A 22802-nucleotide genomic window follows, 5' to 3' on the forward strand; every position below is an offset into this window, starting at 1 on the left:
TATAAAATGCAGAATAGCACAAGCTAAACGAGCCTTCAGTAAGAAATATAATTTGTTTATATCAAAAATTAATTTAAATGTCAGGAAAAGATTTTTGAAAGTGTATGTTTGGAGTGTCGCTTTATATGGAAGTGAAACTTGGACAATCGGTGTATCTGAGAAGAAAAGATTAGAAGCTTTAGAAATGTGGTGCTATAGGAGAATGTTAAAAATCAGATGGGTGGATAAAGTGACAAATGAAGAGGTATTGCGGCAAAAATTTCTATTTCCGCTGTACAAACAATTTCCCCACATTAAATCACCTTCAGTAGAATTTAACAGTTAAAATTCATCCCTCTGAATTATAATTTTAATATGTACATTATTGAAACAAGTATAATTTAATTCTAACTTAAATGAACAACAACTCATTATTTTTTTTATCTTATTAAAATCCATCACTGGGTCAAACTCAACAACCTCAATAACAGCTATATTGATTTTCTTTAAAAATATCATTATAAAACTGCTGGCCTACCAGTACTTTACTTCTGAAAAGAAGACAAACTTATGACTTCAAATCAATGGGAAAACAAAGTTTATAAAAGCTCTTCCCTATAATCTGGTTATGCCACGTGCATAAAATATCCAAATGCTGAATAATATCAGATTCATTAGTAGCTAAATTAATCATCAAATTATACACATTATAGTTCCAAAATCCTAGCTTTAAATAGTTTTTTTTAGAGTCACTAAATAAGTTTTAGACTAATTCTTCACTACTTCCTTAATCATCCATAAACTGAGGGTATTTTTGAACTTCATCTTCTTTGGTTTTCTGACTTTCTGGAATAACAAAAAAAATCATTGAATTGACGCAGTAAAAAGTTTTTTTATTACTGTCTTCTTACTTCGTTTTTTTGAGTAGTTTCAGTCGTTGCAAATGATTCAGGATCCACTTTCTCTTACATCAACAAAATATCACATGTTACCTGTTCCCAAGTGTTGAGTGCAACCACAGTTTGAGCAGACGCAGTATGATTAATCTTAAAAAAATAATAAACTCTTACTGGCCTGATTTCATTTATTAAACAATGAATAATCATAAGAATTATATTATTTCTGTAAATGTGATATGTATTACATATAAATGAAATCGGTCTGATAAGTGTTCTTTAACAATTTTTTGCTTATTATATGAAACACTTAATCATTATTTATTATTGTATATCTATTGTCCATTACATATATTTAACATGTATTTTTTTTAAACAAAATTCTAAATTAATAACAGATTTTGATAATAAAAATGCATTGTTTTACCTTTTTTGATATTATTATCATTTTTTTAAAAACAGATTTATTTATATTTCAGAAATTTTCATTTTTTGAGTGGAAGAAATGATATCTGTGAGACTCGTATTCTGTATGGTTTACAATTTCATTTCATTTTGTTGTATTTACTTTTACTATTCAAATTTTTATATAGTACTTTTAAGAATCCATTCTCTTTCTTTATTTTTAACAGTTCCTTATTACTTTCAGATACATTTATTTATTTTAATTGTTTGGTTTTTCAGATTTTCTTCACAGATATTAATTAATGGCTTTTAAAACATTTTCATATTTAACTGCATTCATATCAGTTATTAATAAATTTATTTAATTTCCTATCCGTTTCATGCTTGTCTCAAGGTTAATTAATATGATGCTAATATCCTCTGCCCACCCTCCTAGTCCCCATCACTGTACTGCATAAAAATAGAATTATTATCTATAGTTTTTCCTAATTGACCTTTGGGATCTTTTGTTCATTTTTCTTAGTATTAAGTACACTGATATTATCATCAAAAACTTTTAAAATTAATAGATAATAACCTATTTATATTTAAATTCTATTAAAATAAACCACGTAGTAGGAATATTGAGATAAGACTTATCTACCTTAATTTTTTTCATGAAAGTACTTTCATGGGATCCCACATCCTCAGTCATGAGTGAAATAATTTTGTTATTGCATGACAAAAATATAAAAATAAAAATACTAATATAATGAAAATTGTGTATTAATTTATGCTAGTGCTGCAATCTGTTGCAGTTTTCATAAGACTGTCTCCCTCAAACACTGTCTGATGGTTTATCAAATTGAAATTTTCTTTGTTTTTATGTCTAATATTTTCTTATATATTTAATTTTATGTCGTATTTTTTAATTTATTATATAATATAGGAAATGTTCAATTTATATGGGAAAAACAAACTGATTTTTAAAACTACATTTCTTGAACGTTATAGAAATTACAAAAATAATAAATTAGGTTTATCTAATATAGTGCATCATCTAATAAACAATAAGCATTCTATTTCTGATGTTAACACAAATTTAGAAATTAATAAAGATGACATAAAAATAAATATATAAGAAAAATTGACATATATAAATATATGTAATATATTTCTGAAATTGAGGATGTAGGATCCTGTGAAAGTACTTTTATGAAAAAAATTAAGGTAAGATATCTCATTATTGTGTACTATTAAGGTAAGCTCTCAATATTCTCTACTAGGTGATTTATTTTAATATAATTTTTAACAATACAGAGGAATAATATGAATCTTAAAAAGATTAATTTCAGTAAAATAATTAATTATTTATATAAAACGATAATCACTGCTTTCAGAACATAATAAAACAAAGTGTGCAACCATTTTTACTATAATTGGTAACAGAAGTACCACAACAATTAACTTATTGAACTAAAGCATTGTCAAACACATCCACTCCCACAAATGTCAGAACTAGACATTTCTTCCTGCTGTATTTTGTAGCAGTCCAAAAATAATATGCATACACATGCCACCCTTTAACTTTTATAAATATCAATAAACACTGGGATCCATCTTGCACATAGTTTATGGTGGCTGAATTTCCCATAACAACAGTAAAATGTCTGGATATTCCATGGCAAGTACACTACTTCTGCAAGTATTCGTTTTGATGATGTTTTCATTCACATGTTTAGCAATGTTACCTTGTCGATTCATCATCTGAACACTAGGTTAATCCTTCCTTCTCCTGAAATCAAGAATGTCTTAACAGATTTCATTAAACACTTACCATCACCTGCCTTCTCTTTTCTCATCACTTAGACTCATAGATTCATACAATTCATGGTGAATTTTAGTAGCATTGATGCTTGTGAAATCACAAGTTAGTAGCAGGACTTTTTTAAGTTTTAGTCATTACAATCTAAAAAAATATGATAAATTTGCAGATAGCTGCATAATGAATCAGCTGAAGCTGCTGTATATATATAATATATACAGATTTATTATTGGCAATTACCTTTTTTGATACTAGCTATAACTTCTCATAACACCTTGTAAATAAAATCAGAAAGTAGTAATAATGTCACCAACGATATATGTTAATTACAGTTCATTGACCAGTTACTATAAAATCTTTATTTATTACATTATGTAAGAATGTTTAAATTACATAATGTAATTAACTCTCTAAAAACTTGTAAAACTGATAAGTTAGGATTTGCTTTTACCTGGACTGCCCCTAGTGATATAGATCACTATGTTCTAATAGTGTTCATTAGGTTCTCATTTGCAAAACACCATTGTCTCTTTTATGAAACAATTGTTTAATGAATTATCAATTTGTTTTGTTTTAAATAGTTCTAGTTTATTATGATCCCACCACGAGATGCTTTGGGGACAACCCCATTCATATCGGGGTTATAACAAACTAGAAATCACAACAAGGTTTGTAAGTGAACCAGAACTTACAAAACTGCTGATATTCATTCTCTCTCTTTCTCTCTCTCTCTCTCCCCTCCACCTTATGCTAGTATGCTCACTCAGGTGTTTTTATGCTCTCTTGCTACTCTCCAAATACTAGAAGTACAGTTCAGGCCATTAAAAAGGCATTTGTCTTTTCTTTAACTATTAATGTGTATCACTGCTGTTAAATGGAATAATGGTTATTTTTATTCAAATACATTCCACTTTTTAATGGTATGGATTTATTGTATTTCAGATTGGTTTTAGACTATACTGTTATTATTATTTTTATTTATTTATTTTTTTAATACATTGGTTGTATTTTTAATTTTGTATATTTTTTTTATTTTTATATTAATTCATTTGTAAGACAAGATTTGTATGGAAATTTATGTAGCATCTGTATTTATAAACATACATTATTACAGTTTGTATTATGTAATCTTTATATAATTATTTGTTTTGTGTTGTAAAACTTTTTGTAAATTAATTTTATAGTATTTTTTATGTGGTTAAAAATTAAAATATATATAAATATGTTTTATTTGTAATAAGCTGTCACATTTTTTTCTTTTTTTTAAATGTAAAAAGTGGTTATATTTGATTGAATAAACTGCTCTGTATTTATACATATCAGTGTGATCTTCTGCAGTCTAATAATTTTAATTTAATTAAAACTGCAAATACATTCTATAAACCAGAAACAGTTGCATATGTGGAATGTTTCATGTGTTTTGAGCTATACTGGCACAGTGAAAACATAATTTTCCATAAAAAAGTGTGTGTATATATATATATATATATATATATATATTTATTTATTTATTTATAATAAATATTCGTAATGAAATGAATAAATGTGGTATTTACGTTCTGTAGATAGTATGATGGATATCTGCTCCCTTCTGCTCTAAGTTATAAGAGTTTTCTATCTTTATTATGTTCCTGCAATTGACTTCAATTTTTTTCCCATCTGTTGCTTCTCATTCTTTTCATTAAGTCTTTTATTGCTTTGTCCTTAGGCTTTATTCTTTTGGTTGCTCCTGAATTAGTTTAAATACTTAATATTATGTTGAATGTAGATATTGACTAGGTCATAGAACACTTCTAAATTAGTACCTGTTCTTACGTTCACTAAATGAGTGGCTACTGAAAGCTCAGTGTATGATAATATCACAATCTAGGAACTCTAGCTGCTGTCTCATTATGCTACCTTCATATGACATCACTGTTTTATGTTTCTCCCTGATATATCCTAAACTAGAGCAAGTCCATTCTAAATGTAAGTGCACACATGGGCATATTGAATATAATCTTGATATTCAGGAATTGCTACTGTTCCATACATATTTAGTATAATAACTTAATCATTTTACCTGAAGGGATTTTAATCATGTAGAAAATTTATGAAAACATTGCCGGAACAAGGGCAATTTCTGATAGATCACTGTTAGCGCGACTAAATGCTCCAGAAACTGTCTAGTCTTTTTATTGTTTATTTTCTAATATTTTTAAAATATCTCATTTAAGAAACTGATTCGGATAAGGTTTCTTAGATCACATAGAGGATTTATCACTGTAATTAATTTTTTTAGAAGGCAGTTCTGAGTTCATCTAATGTTGAGTAGTTTTTTTTTAGCGTAATAGTAGTAGTTTTATTTTTTTCATGAAATTAAATTGTTAATAATTGATCCAAAACAATTTTTTCTTATACTTAAGATTTTTTAAGGGTTCATTCAATGAACTATTCTTTTTAATTCAAGATGTAATCAGGCAAGCAGTAAAACATGCATTATTTTATGTAATCTTATTTTCTTTTTGCATTTGGTTGAAAAAGTAAGATATTTTTAAAAGTTTCAGTGTTATTCACAATTCTTTCATCTGTTAAAGTAATTTCTAGTTCAGTTAGAATATCTGCATTGTCTATGCTATAAAAAATCAAACAAGATGCATTATTATTGTAATTAAAATAAGAATTCTTCTTCCGTTTTCTTCTACAATTTATTTCCCCTTTTATGTAACACATATTTGTAAGTAAGGATTTCTAGTTACAAAACAAAATCTAGAAAGAAGGTATTGTGTTAATGAAAATTAGTTTGTAAGTCGCTATATTGATAGGTTGTTTTATTTGTATTTGTAAAAAGAATTATAAAAAAAGGTTTTAAATATTTTTCATGTATATATTTATTTCTGTAAAAAATTATTGTCTTTTATAGGGAAGCTGTAAACACAAAATTAAATGTACTTAGTTCAAGACTTCTTATATTTTATATAACTGATGTCTTAAGTTGTTGCTGAAATTTCAGTATGACTGCTGTTCAGCTATGATATTACAATCTGTGATTCAATAATAAAAACACATGTGAAACTACCACAGTGTTCCTGGTTTTTAAATTGTATTTGGTGGTTTAATTATGCAACTTTGAATGGTATTAATGTAGCTGGCATTACATTAACATGCATTGATACATACTAGAAAGTAACTAGTATCCAGTTGTATTTACAAATAATTTTTTTTAATAATTTCACTTAACTCTTGGTTATTATTATTATCATCATCATACTCACTGTTATTTATAAACAATGTTAGTTATTTTTTTAATGTAGTTTCCATCACATTTATTTTACCAAGTATAAAATATATGCACTCATACAGGTTGTGATCACAGTTCTTTTTATATTGATTTTGTTATTTAATCTTGTTTTTTTATTATACATTCACACATATGTATATATATTATTCCAAAATGTATTATTTCCAAAATGTATTTGTGTTATTAAAATTAGAATGAAAATATTGTGCAATAAATTCTAAAAAAATAATTATCACCATTATTGTTGTTACACATGTTGCCAGCTTAGAAAAATCTTTTCCTTGGAGCTAGTGATAAGCAGGTGCAGTGTTGCAACACCAGTCATACCAATAAGTGCTAAAGAAGTAGTTGTATTTTATTTGACTCGTTACAGTATGTGACAGTTATATTAATTTTTAACTAAATGCCAAATCAAGTTATTTGTTTTGTATCAAATCTTTATAAAAGAAATAACTGCCAAGTAATAATTTAGATCAGTTGTGTTCATTGCCTATCCTGTTCTTAATTTATTATAACATTTGGTATGAATAATGTTATGTAATCATAGATAATTTTAAATCTTTATATATATAAACCCTTTAAAGCAGGTGTCCATTTCATAACATGCTGGTGAATATCTATGCTAAGTGTGAGTCCTTGAACTAACTCTCTCAGCTTGAGTTTGTGGCTGTTATTTTGATCTCTCTTTAGTTCACAAAGTTTTTTTTTTTTTAATAAAAATATATATACTACATATCCATATAACAATAATTTTTTTTGTTGAAAATAACAAATTGTTTTTTTTTTAATAATATTTATATTTAAAAGATTAGTTATGATAATTTTTATAGAAGTAAAAAATGAGTGATGTTACATGCTCATTAAAAGAATAATTGATTTTCTATACCTTTCAAAAGTAAAAATTAGTCTACATTTTTTTTTTTTTTTCATTTATAGTGGGTTGTTTTACAGTACACATGTAGTTAAAAAAATTGTTTTAAATAAGTAATTATAATTATATTTTAATATATCTATAGAAATTGTAAACTTCTTGATAAAAAAGGTTCTGATACAAATTTTTGATAAATTACTTCCTGTGCTTGGATGTTTGCATTTTTAATGCATAGAAGTTCTAATTTAATTTGCCATACATTATGTAACATTGATCCCTTTTTTTACTATATAAATTGCATAATTTATATTTTCACTATGTTGAAGCTCTTGTTCTTTATTTATAAATTTTTGTTTTAACTTATTCTTTTTATATTAAAATATAATTGAAAAAAATAACAGAATGCAGGTGTATAGTAAGGTGAAATAAAGAAATTAGGAAAAGATTGTTATAACAAGAATATTTTATTCTATTTAAAACTCTTAGGCTAATAAAAAAAAGTTATGATTATTTAAAATTAAGATTAAATATTAATAAAATATGAATTGAAATATTATTTTATTATTTAAAATTAAACAGTAATTTAATTATTTTTACTTAATCATTGTATATCTTTTGAAACAAGAATTCTAAGATAACAATACATCACATTCAAGACCCTACAATGTTTTGTCTTTTCTTTGTGATATTTTTTTTAGATAAATTTGTACATAACATTGCCTCTGAAGCTTTTATCCTAGTTGGACCCATCAACTGTGTTGAAGGAAAATGTTAACCCAATAATCAGGTCAGTTGTAGAGCAAGCTTATTTAATTTTCTCACACTTTGTTAGTTTATATAGTTTCTACCAGTACATATAAATATGGCATAGAAAATTTACTCTAAAATTAAACCATTTAGGTGCAGACATGAATTGTTATACTTCATTTTAAATAAAATATTAGAATTCAGTACAGCCATGTCAATAAGATGCCAGAAGACTTTTTTTACAATTTTTTTGTTATTTTCTTAATTGATTCAGAAAGTGGGGTATTTGCATATCAGCCTTGTCAACTAGTCCCCAGCTTGCAGTATGTTTGGGTTTTAGCCTAGTATTTCATTTTTGTGAGCTGTAGTACAAGGGTGGTTCAAAACGTAACCTCCACTTGGCTATAAATAAAAAACCTGCATATATAAAAATATTTTATTATCTTCATGTTAGTGAGGAGATAAAAATCAGTCAGCACAAATCTGGGCTGTAAGGGGTATGATAAAAAATGTCCTGTTAAATATTCAGAAATTCTTGAATCGGAAGTTTTTGAATCAAGAAACTTGATTCAGAAGTTCTTCAGTTCTTTGTGCACTGTGAGGACGAGATTGTCAAGCAAAAACATAACCCAGATAACAGCTTACTGCGATGTTTGCTCTGAATGATTTGCCTAAGTTTCTTCATAGTTTCACAGTAGACTTGTGTCATAGCACTTTGATGATAATGACAAATTTCATAATGCCATTAAAAGTTGGCTGGGTACCCTGACAGCTGAGTTTTATGAAGAAGGTATTTGTAAATTAGTGAAACACTATGATAAATGCTTGAATATAAATGGTGATGTTGAAAAACAGTTAAAAGCTGTAGTTTTAAGTTGTATATAATAAAATATTTTTATCTATGCAAGTTTTTTATTTATAGCCAAATGGAGGTTACTTTCTGAACCACCCTTGTAATTACTGTTAAAATTTTTATGTTATACTATCTAACTACTATTCCTTTTAATAATCTTTCTGCATCTTGTTGGGAACTTTTGACATGTTTTTATGGTTTTCCCGTAATATGGTTTAACAAAATCCAGTCTGCAATTATGCAGTCGCTCATAAAGATCAGAGCTTTAATAACAGTTGCTGGATATAAGCAATAGCATTTATCTAAGTAGCTTTTTACTGTTTTTTTAAGTAACTGGACTTTGTTTATTGTCATTAGAATCAGTATCTTGATTAAAATTGAGTAGAAGCCAAATATGTAAATAGTTTTACATATACAACTCATTAAAAAAAATCATTTGACATTTTTCAGTGGTGTATTGATAGAGACATACTGTTTGTCCTCAAACAAGCTTCTCATTTCACATTACAGGTATTACATTACTGTTAACAATGCTACTAATGGTTGATTAGTGATTGATGAACGGTGTTGCACTGACTGTAGCTCCACCTTAAACTGACTTCTTAAATGGCACTTAGTGTACTTTAATTTTAATTCAACATTTATTTATTATGTGAAGTAATATAATCTAATAAATAGTTTTTAATTCATGTATTTACATTATGTTTATAATGCTGAATATTTTGAAAACATTTTGTGTTGTAATAATAAAATGGGAAAAATTATATTACATTTATAATTTATGTAATATTGACTAATATGTAGCTCAGGAATTTGAGTATAGTCGGTTCAAATTATAGTATATTGTGCTCTCTAACTGCTTATATACTATTAGAATTGTTTTTTTTTATTCTGATATTTTACTGGTAAATGTTTTACAGTATTTTCTTGTCCTAGTTTTTCTAGTGCTTAATCACTACTATTTATTGACTTAAAATGTTTATATTTACAAAAATAAATTTTAGTCCTTTGCTTTTTGATTTCATTTTTTTTAAATTATTAAGTTATTTTTATTACATACAATTATTGCTGTTTTTATCCATGAGATTCTGTGATGAAGATTATGAATTTTTTAACACCAAACTATACCAGATTTATTTAATATAGCATTTTGAAATTCAATTCAAGTAAAACACTTTCAGTTACTCTTTCAGACGTCTACAGTAAAACTGATGCTGCTGTTGTCACCCTGCCATCAGTGGTGGTGGTTTTTATTTGAGTCAGGAAGACACATATTTAAATGTTATATAAAAAAAAAACTGCTAGCAATAAAACCAGGGTGAAAACAACAGCAACAGTCACTGAAGATGACCACAAGAATACCTAGAAGCATTATGAGGTGAGTTTTGAAATGCTACATCTAATAAATTTGATTCAATTTGTCATAAAATAATTCTTACTTTACATAATATATTTATATTATTTGCTTTACTTGTAATTTTTTTAATTATTATTTTAATACATTATTATTGTTTACTTTTCCCTATATGCTTGAAATCATGTCTGCTGGTCCTCGGATACTAAAATTCCTGTTTTTGATATTCTTTCTTCCAATTAGTGGTCACTTTTAAAACATTGCTGAACATTAATGTAGGTTGTCACTCATAAGTAATTCCTTCCTTGCTCAACAATGGATAGACTAAGATGTTTGTTTGTATTAAGATATGATGTAGTCTTTAAAATGCAGGATCTTTTTTTATCATGCTTACACCATCAAAGTTGGTCATCTTTCAATTTATTTTTTATAAGTTAAGCATTATAACTTATATCTCATAATATTCTATTTTATCTCATCTTAAATTATTAAAAGTAATTTAAATATCTAAACTTTATACCTGACAAGTGATGTTGAATGTTAAAATCACATTTAACTTCTTGACAAATTGAAAAAAATCAGTATTTTTTCTTCTTGTGTTTTATTTTAGAGCAAGAATTAATTTAGTAACTTAAAGGCATTATTCCAATATCCATTAATTCTAATTAATGTTTTGTTTTTTTTTTAATTTTAATATAAGTAAAATGTGTTACACTAGGTGAGTTATCCTTCAGTTATGTAAAAAAAATATTCATTTATTTTTAACAAAAATATTTTTTTGACTTAGTGATAAAAACTTTGTGATAAAATACTTAGTGATAAATATTTTTACCATATCAATATTTTAGACAATAAGACTTTTATGTATTATTAAATATTACTGGTGTGTGATTAAATACATGTAATAGAGAAAAAGTACTTTATGAATTATTAATTCAAACTAATTTAATACATCATATAAGGTGGAAAATATTATACTTTATTATTTATTTTTAATATGGGAAAATCCCAGGATATGCTAAAATGTTAAATCACAGCATGCATAGACATGAATAGAATTACAATTTCTTTTTGTTAACTATCTTCCTATATTCCTGTTTTTCTACCATAGAAGCTAATTTTAACTTCCTAGTATATGTTGATTCTGTGATCTACACTCAGTAGAAATGGAGAAAATAAATACCCTATTACCAGTAATTAATAATTGTGTATGTTAGCTTATAGACTTTACTTCAAGGATCTTTCAATAATTAAAGAGAGAAATAACTAGAAAAATTATTATTTATTCAGTGACAATTAATATAATCTTACTTTCTAACATAACTCCCCATTTCATATAGGCACTTTTCCCATCTTTCTTATTCCAACAGTAAAGAACTGTTCAACTTGTCTGAGCCATTTGTGTGCCGCATTCTTCCACTGTTCATTGTTGCCAAATTTGGTATCACATAAAACCTGTTTGAGAGAAAACGAAACAAAAACAAATCTGATGGTGAGATCAGGACTCAAGGTGGATTTAGCGCAACACTCTCCAACCCAGCTTTTGTATATCTTCCCATGTCTTTTGAGTGTTGAGAAAGAACCAGGAAATTTCCTTATAAGGGTTTCACTTTATTTTCTAGCGTTTTTAACAGTTGCGCCCACTTATAAAAATTTGCACAGATAATACACTTTTTATCATACTGTTTTAACAACTGTAAGTGAATTTCAGCCACTTACACATCTTCAAAAAATAAAAATCTTATCACAGCTGGGGCTGTTCTTTTACACTGCATATTTCAAGTGGAGCTAATATTATTTTGAAATAAACAAAAGAAATTTTAATAATGGAAATTCTTTTCGAGCAGCTGATATTTTCTATTTCGGGAGTACAAACCTGAACATCAGACTATTTCAATCTATCCTATCAAATAGTTTTGTTGCTGTTGCCAGTTATTTCATTAAACATTATATGGCCCTCGTATGTATAGAAAAATATGGTATAATTGCTCATTTTTGAGTTAAATAAAGCACAGTATAACAGTCAGGTAAAAGCCAGCTCATAAACAACAAAAAGTTAATTCTATTTAATTAATTTTTCAAGAAAATTTCTTATGAGTATTTTTATACAAATGTAAGAGAAAATTTTAATTATGTAACTGAAGAAAAATATATATGTTTGTAAAAATCCTTTACTTCTGGTTTCTGATGCTGTGTCCTGTTTCCTAAACTACTTATTTTTCTTTCAGACATATGTGCAAAAAATAGAAAATTGTTTAAATTTATTTCAATAAATTTTACAGTATGGAAAAAATTACATTAATGGATAATTTCAGTGACTTTCACAAAAGTTTTAATTTCCATGCTTTTGTTAACATAAATCTACTCAACAACAAATGTTTATAGGTATTAGTTTCAGTGTACTAATTGGGATGTTTAATTCGTTAGTACTGCTGCAACATTTAGGACTGATTTTGATACACCATTTCCCCTATATATGATGTTAGCACATGCATCAAAGTCAATGCAATTTTGATTTAAATGAAAACATTATTGATCCCACAATTTGTTGCACAAGCTGTACCAACTTCCCCTGGGCAGAGTAGGACCATCAGACTGTTTGAAGCTTAATGGCAGCCAGATGTAAATATTACTTCAAAACATATTCAATAAGTGATATCAAATCTTTAAAAAAATTATGTTAAGCTGGTTAATTATATTTTTAGTGCTGAATTAAACATTTTAGTTAGTGATTCTGTTTGCTGAATCAAGTAGACAAATCTCTTGCACAATTTAAATTTTGTGAATCTATAACTTTGACATTTATTAGCCCCTTAGTTGAATAAGATGATTGGGTTTTACATCTGTCATGAAGGAATGACAAACATTTCCAACTGACTCCTGATTATTTGCTTGAGTAGCTAAGCTCTCACCAATATATTTCGTCTGAGCTCATCTAAAATTTCCTTACGCCTAAATTCTAAAGGACAACTGTTGAAATTAATCTAAGAGCATGCTCTGCAAATTTATAAATTAACACAGATGGCCAGTCACTTGAAGGCCTTTCCGTAATATTACAGCATTATCCTGAAACTATTGTACAAAATAATAAATATATTTTGTGTGTGTACAGATTTGAAAATAAAAAATTATCAGAGAATTTTCTGAAATTACTCAACCTTGAGAATATAAGATTTTATTCTAAAATAAACTTCCTTGAGTTGCCTATAATCGAATTTGATTATAGGCAACATGAAGACGTCAAACAAACAAAATCTTTTAAATCCAGACAGGTTCAAAAGAATGGATTCATGCTTTATGTAAATGATGGCTGAAATAAATAACACTAGCCTTCGGGTTCGTGATCCCGAGACATCCACTTGTGGACGGATCAGAGCTCGAGACGTTTCGGTGGCGAGCAAAATGAAGCATTCAATTGGACCCAGGATTTTGTGCATTGGCTCATGGAACGTGGGTAGCACGAACGGAAAGAGCTACCAACTGGAGGATGTGATGAAGAGACGGAGATTGGATGTTCTGTGTGTCCAAGAAACAAAGTGGCGTAACCAAGCAAACAAGACCCGTTTTTTGGATACGAACACAAAGAAATTTAAACTACACTATCACGGGCTCGAGAATCATGGAAATGGAGTCGGCATCGTACTCTGTCAAGAGCTACAAAACAACATCGTCGATATTGGAGAAGTCAGTGACCGCCTGATGAGCATTAAGTTGGTGATCGACAGGGAAATTTGGAACATCATCAGTGCCTATGCACCTCAAACAGGATGTCCAGCAGCAGAAAAAGAGGCTTTTTGGCTTGATCTGGAGAACTTCCTAAAGAAACTCCGAAGAACGAGAAGGTGTTTCTGGGTGCGGATCTCAACGGACATGTCGGCACACAAAATCAAGGCGATAAAAGATGGCATGGTGGTTATGGATATGGCTGCAGAAATGAGATACTTCGACTTGCCAAAGCTCATGAATTAGCGATACTGAACACGTTTTTCAGAAAACAGCCCCGTCACCTGATCACTTACAGCAGCAGGGGCCGTACGACCCAGATCGATTACCATCTGTGCACTGCCGATATGAGAAAGCTTGTGAGGGATTGTAAGGTCATCTTGGGAGAGGACGTTGTGGGTCAACATCGTTTGCTACTGACTGAAATGCGCCTTCCAGCTGCCTCTCGAACTAAAGACAAGTCGGTTAAAGTGGAAAAGATTCGATGGCAAAGACTGGGTACTGAACAGGGCGTGCAGCTTCTGACAGAATTGCAAGACTGGATTCATGATGTTGAGGCAGATGCTGACGAGATGTGGCAAGCTTTCCAAGATGTCTGTTTGTTGAAAGCTAAAGAACTGCTTGGAGTGTCGAAAGGTCTATTGAGAAACGGAAGAGAAGCCTAGTTTTGGAAAGGTGACTGTTAAGAAGGCAGCATTCAAGGCGTGGTCGAAATGCGATCCACTACTAACAATAGAAAAAGAGCGACTCCGACAACAAAAAGTTGAAACGAGAAAGCCGCGGCAAAAGAAATAGCTAAAGCCAAAGCTGCTGCGTGTCAAAAGTTTTATGAAGATCTCGAATCTCCGGACGGCGATGGGATGATCTTTAAAGTGGCGGCACAGCGTCGAAATAATGGAAAAGCAATAACTTCACTTAAGTTTATTGAGGATGCAAATTGCAGGCTGCTTACTGATGACCACGACATAACGCAGGGATGGAGAGACTACTTTGATAATCTGTTGAACGAGGAGTTCCCACGAACCGAATACCCATCCTGTGAACCCGTCTTAGGCGAAGAAGTAGAAGACATAACCGAAGTGGAGGTCGAAGCTGCACTGAAAGAAATGAAAAGAGGTAAAACAGTGGGACCGGACGAAGTGCCCATAGGGCTGTGGAAGTCTGTTGGAGCGATCGGCATCCTCTTTCTCTGTATTTTTTTCAACAAAATTAGAAACGGAAGTTCGATGCCTGCGGATTTTCGTTGGAGCTTCCTCTTGCCGTTCTTCAAAAACAAAGGAGACTCCAGAAAATGCGGCAATTACTACTGTAAAAAAATTCACGTTAATCAAATGTGGTTTCGTGCCTGACAGATCAACAGTGGATGCAATTCAAGCTGTGCGTATACTGGTGGAAAAGTTTAGAGATGCTGCTAGGAATTTGCATATGATATTCATAGACCTTGAGAAAGCTTTCGATCGAGTGCGACGAGATTTGATATGGACGGCATTGAGAAGTCACGGTGTTCCAGAACGATATGTTGAAATCATTGTGGACATGTATCACGATGCAACCACAAAGGTGAGATGCATGGCATGAACATCAACGGCTTTTCATGTGATCATGGGGGTACACCAAGGTAGCATGCTGAGCCCACTGCTCTTTAACATTATTATTAATTATCTGACATCGCACATCATGGATGAATTGCTGCTGACCGCCGTACCTTTTGCTGACAATGTGGGTCTCACAAGTGAAAGTGTTGCGGTGCTACAAGATGTTTTCAATCGCTGGAAATGTGCACTTGAAAGCCACGGTCTGAAGATCAGTGAATCGAAAACCAAATATATGTTCTTGCCATTCAGCGACGCACAAGCTCCATCGCCTGACATTATGATCAATGGTCGAGTTATGCCGAAGTGTACAAGTTTTAAGTATCTTGGCTCTATATTGAATCAAAGAGGCAGCTGTGAGCAAGATGTGGATCATCGAATCACCGTGGCATGGTTGATGTGGCAGTAGATTTCGGCTGCTCTTTGCGACAAGCGTATGCCTCCAAAACTTAAGGGCCGAATGTAAACTAGTGGTTAGACCCGCACTTACATATGGAGCAAAGTGTTGGACACGATATGAGCAGTTTGATCGAGATCTCACGACCACAGAGATGAAAATGTGTCAAATGTCTCTTGGTGTGACTAAGTTGGACCACATCAGAAGCGAATGAATACGAGGCTCCCTTCAAATAAAAGTCAGTGGCGGAGAAAATCTCTGGAGAGCGAAACGATTGGTTCGAAAAGGTTGTTTCTCAGCACCCTTCAAGTGTTACAAAAAAGATAATGGCTCCTCATATCCCACCAGTCAAGAAACGAGGAAGACCGAAGAACAGTTGGTATAGGCAGTTGGAAGATCGATGATTGAAGCATGGCTTGACCCATCAAGAGAGCGACGATAGAATGACACTCCGTTCAATGAGACCAAATTGAATTGAAATTTTACTGTTTTACTGCTTACCCCGAGACTTTTGTCTCACAACAGGAATTATATATGTAATATTAGTCATTAAGTATATTAAAGCAAGGAAGAAGATTCTAAAATAATCTTCCAAACAGAGAATATTAGTTATGAATTGTATCCATGAAGGAATGACAAATATTTCCAACTAACACCTGCTTATTTACTTGAGCAGCTAAGCTGTCCCCATTGTATTTTACTGAGCTCACCTAAAATTGCCTAATGCATAATTTTTATAACTTTAATTTTATAATTATTCACCTAAATTGCAATAACAAAGATATTTAAAAAGTCTTCTTTTGTATTTGGAACAAACGTTTAATTTTTAAATGTTTGTTGATTTATAATTATCTAAAATTTAACACTTGGGTCTTTTGAATCACCTGTTTTTTACCGTGTGTAATTTGCTTTACGTTTTTGAGTTTTTATTAATACTCTAATAACTTTTATAGGTATTTTAATTTTTATTTATTTATATTTTTAGCATAGATTGTTAATTGTTAATATGAGCTAATACAACAGAATTCAGTTTCATGTTACATCATTTTGTCTGTGTTAAGATTTTTCTTAAAATTAATCAAATAATGCATAAAATACTCAAGATTAAAAATGCAATGAGAGTTATTATTCATTTAAACATTTATTTTGGATATACCATTAAAATATTATGAAAGTATTCTATCAGGAAGAATTTTTAATTTCTTTTCATTTGTTGCAATGTTCTTTCTTTCTACAGTAATGTGCTGTGCTCTGCGAGATATATCATCATTCAAATTGGTGTATCAGCTAAGTACAATGACATCAGACATATTGAATTTGTGAATGCATAAGACAACAGATCCTAAATATTTATATTTTATGTATCACCATTGTAAATTGGATTATCACCTAATTTAGTTCAATTAGGCTAAACTAGTGTTATCTGTGTTGCTTTACAATATGAATGAGACAAAACTGTTCTAAAGAATTGGCCAATTATTCTCATTCACAGTTATAGTCTGACAAAGTAAATTTAATTGTGTTGTTGATTTCTTTAACAAAATACCATAGTTGGGGTTATTTTGGAATGTTAAAATCAACTACCTTATTTACACAATTTACAAATACAAATATCATGTAAAATAATAATAATAATGCTTCAGCGGCCTTATTACATAATGCTTGGCTATAAAAATGAAATTCATAAATGACAATCACCATTTTTCAGAAGTAATAAGTAAACCTTTCATAGTATTTTTATAGTAATAATTTGTTTCTGTATATTTTAAATTGGTTGTCATTAAAATACATTGAATAAGTCATGAAATATGTAGTTTTCTTATAATTTTATTGTGCACTATGAAAATTCTTACTTTGGAACAAATTTTTAGTTTTGTTCTGTCATAATGCAGTATTACTTTTAAAAAAATATATATATATACGTTGATGAAAATCTTATTAGACAACAAATATATCTCATTTGTTTGTTTTTAAAATCCATTCAAACTGACTTCTTAGTTGTACAGGACAAGTCAAGACAATAATTATATATAATAGCAAAAGTTTCAACTAATTTATAATAAACATATATGATCACCACATTCATTTGCTTTAGATTTTAAGACGCATAAAGGCCATAGTTTACTGAATAGGTGTCTGTCACTATTTAAGATTTTTGTGCAATCCATACATAAAAAGAAGAGTACCTGGATAATCTTACGTAGCTGCAATGAAGAAGCATCTACCCTCTTTGCTACACGAAAATGCCACAGATGGAAATAGGACACCAGTTAATGTAATTCTTGTAGTGCTTATCTAAAAAAGGGTAAAAGGAGATAATCAGCACACTAAGGAACTGCCTCAGATCAGAGTAGTTTAAAATTTTGCTCAGAATGTTATACATTTTCAATTCCTAAAAATAGAATTCAGACTATTATAGGAACTATCAAAAAATTGTTTATTCCATTTGGAATCCTTAATTTGGTAATGGTTAGATACTTTAAACTTGCAAGCAAGGTACAGAACATTTTTACCTTGATTTAAGGCATTTTCTGTTCATATATTTTAAATTTCATGAACTTTTTTACATCTAAATGTAAGATAACTGATATTATAAACACAACATTATAAGAAATTAAAAATATTTGTGTGTACATATATTTGTAATTAATGCATTCCAAAATGAAAATTAAAGAATATTCAGTGTCAGAAGTGCAGGTCTATGTGACTTTATCCGCTATAATTTGTACTGTCATTTTTTGTTTAATTAATACTTATACCCATAAAAATACAGAAGAGAAGATACTGAGAATAAATAAATGCTTAGTATATTGAATCATCTGGTGTTTTCACATAACAACTTACATTGTTATTAAAATGAAAATACATGAAATTAGTTTCATGCAAAGGTCCTAATATAATAATACTATTGCAGATAACTATTTACATGATTGTTAAATATTTTGTTGATTCTGTGCCATTTACATTCTTATCAATTAATAATTGGCAATGTTTGACTGAGTATTGAATAGAATTCAGGATTAAAGAATATAAAATTTGACTGCCTTATATTGTGGTCAAGATCAGTACTGTTATATAGTACTTATTTATATTTATATAAATATGTGTGTGTGTAACTTTCTGAAAATTTAAATAATTCATCTACATGCTGACCACTGTGCCAATGAAACAAAAAGCAACTTAACCACCAAACACAGTAAGAGAAAACCCCAAAAAAAACAAATTTTGTGGTTAGGGTTTACGTTTTCTAAATTTTTAAGGTTTTATTTCTTTTCTTTTGTTTTTTGTTGATATAATTGTAGAATTATGTAGGCTGATGGTGCAGAATCCCATGAAAGTCGAATATTGGTATTAGTTTTTTTTTAGGTTTTCCCCGTACGTGTTTGGTGTTATATATATATAAGCGAGGCATTTTTTTAAAGTACCATTTTGAAATTAACAAAAAAATAAATACATTTTTCTTAAAAACTTTATTTTTACATGAAAACCTGTACTTTAATCGACTTTTCTACATAATTGCCACCAATACTAAGGCATTTGTAGTATCGTGCAACCAGCTTTTGAATACCGTCATCATAAAAGTCTGCCGCCTGACTTAACCACTGCAACACTGCTTTGACACCGGTACCCAGCGTGAGAACAAATTTCGATAATTTAAGTGTTCGGACAATTTCATAGACAGCACTTCTTGAAACTTGAGGAAACTCTTCATGTAGCGAAGAAATCGTAAAGCGTCTGTTCTCTTTCACCTTTTCATCAACTTTCTGCACCAAATCTTTAGTAATGACAGAAGGTCGTCCATTTCGTTCCTCATCATGAAAATTCTGGCGGCCACCATTGAAAGCTCTAACCCATTTTCGTCATTCCATCGTTCATAATGTTTTCTCCATACACTTCACTGCTCTGACGATGAATTTCAGCCGCTTCACGCCTTTAGTACTAAGAAAACGAATCACACCACGTATTTCACCGTCGGCGGGATCCTACGCTGATCGAGAATACAAATAAACGTAAACACAATCGAATATTTCCGTAATGGCGACTGTGGCTTGCCAACAGATGCAGGTACACAGTGCGCATGTGTGGAATGCCGACCGCAGCATAGCAGCGGCAGAAATTCAAAACGGTACTTACTTTAAAAACACACACACACATATATATATATATTGTTTTTTCTAAATTCTATACTCATAAGACCCATATTCCTTTGTACCAATATATTGTATTTTTTTATAATCAAAAACCAACGTGAACAACCTAAGTACAGAATTACAAAGTAACTGAAATGATACTCATCTTATTTTATTTTATTCCGAAAGCACTTTCACGAGATTCCGCATCATCAGTTTTATATAAAAGATATAATTTATACAAAATTACATATCAGACATAGATTTTTTTTAAAATTAAAATTAAAAGATTAAAATATGTATACAAAAACATATAAAGACAATTAATATAATAATTACATATATATATATATATATATATATATATATATATATGACATCATAACGGACATTTTTTTAAAAATAAAATAAATAGATAAAAAATATATACTATATATTCTGGCCAGCCAATGTTACATTACTGAGTGAATCTGAAATAAATTATTTATACATTCTAATTTCACCTATTTTTATCTAAAAACGTGCTGCCATCTGTTGCCGGTTTTAGAAGTGTCCTCTTCATATTCTGTCTGAAAGCTTATCGAGTTGGAAATTCATTTGTATTTATAAATATAAAACCTCTTCAAAATGTCCAAAATTGTACTATTACTTTAAATTAAATTTCTTGTTTTTCACTATTTCCAAATTTGTCTGAATATTAGATAGAGTATGTTTGTTTTTAATAAGGTGTTCAGCAACATTAGATAAACTCAATTTACTATTTTTATAATTTCTAATGTGTTCTAAAAATCTAGTTTTAAAAGACGTATTAGTTTTAATTATATATATATGGTCACAATCATTACACTTTATTTTATAAATTCTGCATGAATTATATTAGTCAGTGTGATTTTTATTTTTTAAATATTTTATTATATGATTGTAAAGCAAGGGTTTACGAGTGTTGTAAGCGTTTACAAGAAGGTCGTGAAGACATTGAAGATGACGAGCGTCCCGGACGCCCCAGCAAATCAACAACCGATGAAAAAGTGAAAGAAATGATTATGAATGATAGCCGAATCACAATCATTTCATGGCTCATGCCATGAAATTTTTTCGAATGTTTTGGGTACGAAACGTGTTACAATAAAGTTTGTTCCAAAATTGTTGAATTTCGAACAAAAACAGCGGCGAATGGAAGTTGCTTAGGAGTCGCTAAATGAAGTCAACAACGATGCAGAACTGCTGAATCGTGTTATAACAGGCAATGAAACTTGGGTTTACGGATATGATGTCGAAACTAAGGCTCAATCGTCCCAGTGGAGGCAATCTGGATCACCAAGACCGAAAAAAGCTCGACAAGTACAGTCAAATGTGAAGGTTATGCTCACCGTGTTCTTCGATTTTAACGGCATAATGCATCATGAGTTCTTGCCACAAGGTCAAACGATCAAAAAGGAGTATTAGCCTGCAAGTACAACGCCGTTTGCGTGAAGCAATCCGAAAAAAACCCGGATTGTAGCGAAACAATTCATGGCTTTTACACCACGATAATGCGCTTGCGCACACATCATTGCTTGTTGGTCAATTTTTAGCCAAAAACAACACTTTAATGATACCCCAGCCGCCATATTCGCCAGACATGGCCCCCTGTGACTTTTTTCTATTCCCGAAAATAAAGAGAACTTTAAAAGGCCGTCGTTTTACAAGCATAGATGAGATTAAAAGGAATAGCCGAAAAAGCTAAACACTATTCCAAATATCGAATTCCAGAAGTGTTTCGGGGATTCGAAAAAGCGCTGGGATAAGCGTATAATATCTAACGAGGACTATTTTGAAGGAGATAACAGTAATGTTGATGAATAAATAAAATTCTTTCCAAAAAACAAAAATTTTCATTACTTTTTGAACACACCTCATATATTTTAATTCACTAACGTATTCAGGTATTTTGTTTTTCAAAATAAGCAAGTGTCATGTACTTAAATTACAGATTCTTATGAATCCAAATTTCCAATAGTATTATCCTACAGTAAAACAGAAATTGATTGAGGATAATTGCAGAAAATCATGTTTTACTTCAATGAAGAAAGAAGTAAGCTTTTAAAAAAATGTATAATAATTCAGCTGAGATTTCAATGTGTTATATTCTATTATAAAGTAATTAATTATTAACAGTAGGGGAAAAAAATCATCTCCCTCTAAATCACAAATCATCCAAATAGTAGGTATTGTTTTCATAAGACTGCAATAAAGGCTGCTATTATAGCCAGAAGGAAGCATAGTATTCATAATTCTACCACAAAGTGTATACTGATTTTGTAAAAACACTTCCATCTTTTGAGTCATGGTTTGTCTACACATCATCATATAATATGTTTTTTTTGTCTTCACTCATTTGACTGATGCAACTCTCCAAGATTCCCCACCTAGTGTCAGTCGTTTCATTTGGTATATCTCCTAAATCCTACATCTGTAACAATTTGTTTTTCTTATTACAAATGTTGCCTGCCTGCACAATTTTTCCAATCTAAATCGTTCTTTGACATCATTAACTGCTAGATCTATTTAAAGATTAAAAAGTAATGGTGATAGGGAACATTCTTGTTCGACTCCCTTTTTTATTAATGCTTCTTTCTTATGCTCTTTGATTATTACTGTTGCAATTTGGTGTTCTGTATATGTTAGTAACTGTTCTTCTATCTCCATACTTGAACCCTAAAGTTTTTAAAATGCTGAACATTTTATTCCAGTCTACATTATCAAATGCTTTTTTTAAGTCTATAAATGCC

General features: G+C 30.0%; 1 long non-coding RNA gene across 3 annotated transcripts in view; it reads right to left on the reverse strand.

The window, feature by feature from the left end:
• Positions 1–2570: 2570 nt before the first annotated feature.
• Positions 2571–22802, reverse strand: part of LOC142323631 (uncharacterized) — a 31447-nt gene continuing 11215 nt past the window's right edge. For 2 of the 3 annotated variants that reach the window (XR_012756138.1, XR_012756140.1), the window contains 2 exons: positions 18088–18196; positions 11459–11644 (listed from right to left, as the gene is read on the reverse strand). This is a non-coding gene — a long non-coding RNA (uncharacterized LOC142323631). Of the gene's footprint in view, positions 3055–11458; positions 11645–18087; positions 18197–22802 lie in introns of those variants that run through there. The other variant, XR_012756139.1, reaches the window with a different exon arrangement.

This window comes from Lycorma delicatula, chromosome 4, assembly GCF_047948215.1.
Source record: "Lycorma delicatula isolate Av1 chromosome 4, ASM4794821v1, whole genome shotgun sequence".
NCBI classification, from domain to species: domain Eukaryota; kingdom Metazoa; phylum Arthropoda; class Insecta; order Hemiptera; family Fulgoridae; genus Lycorma; species Lycorma delicatula.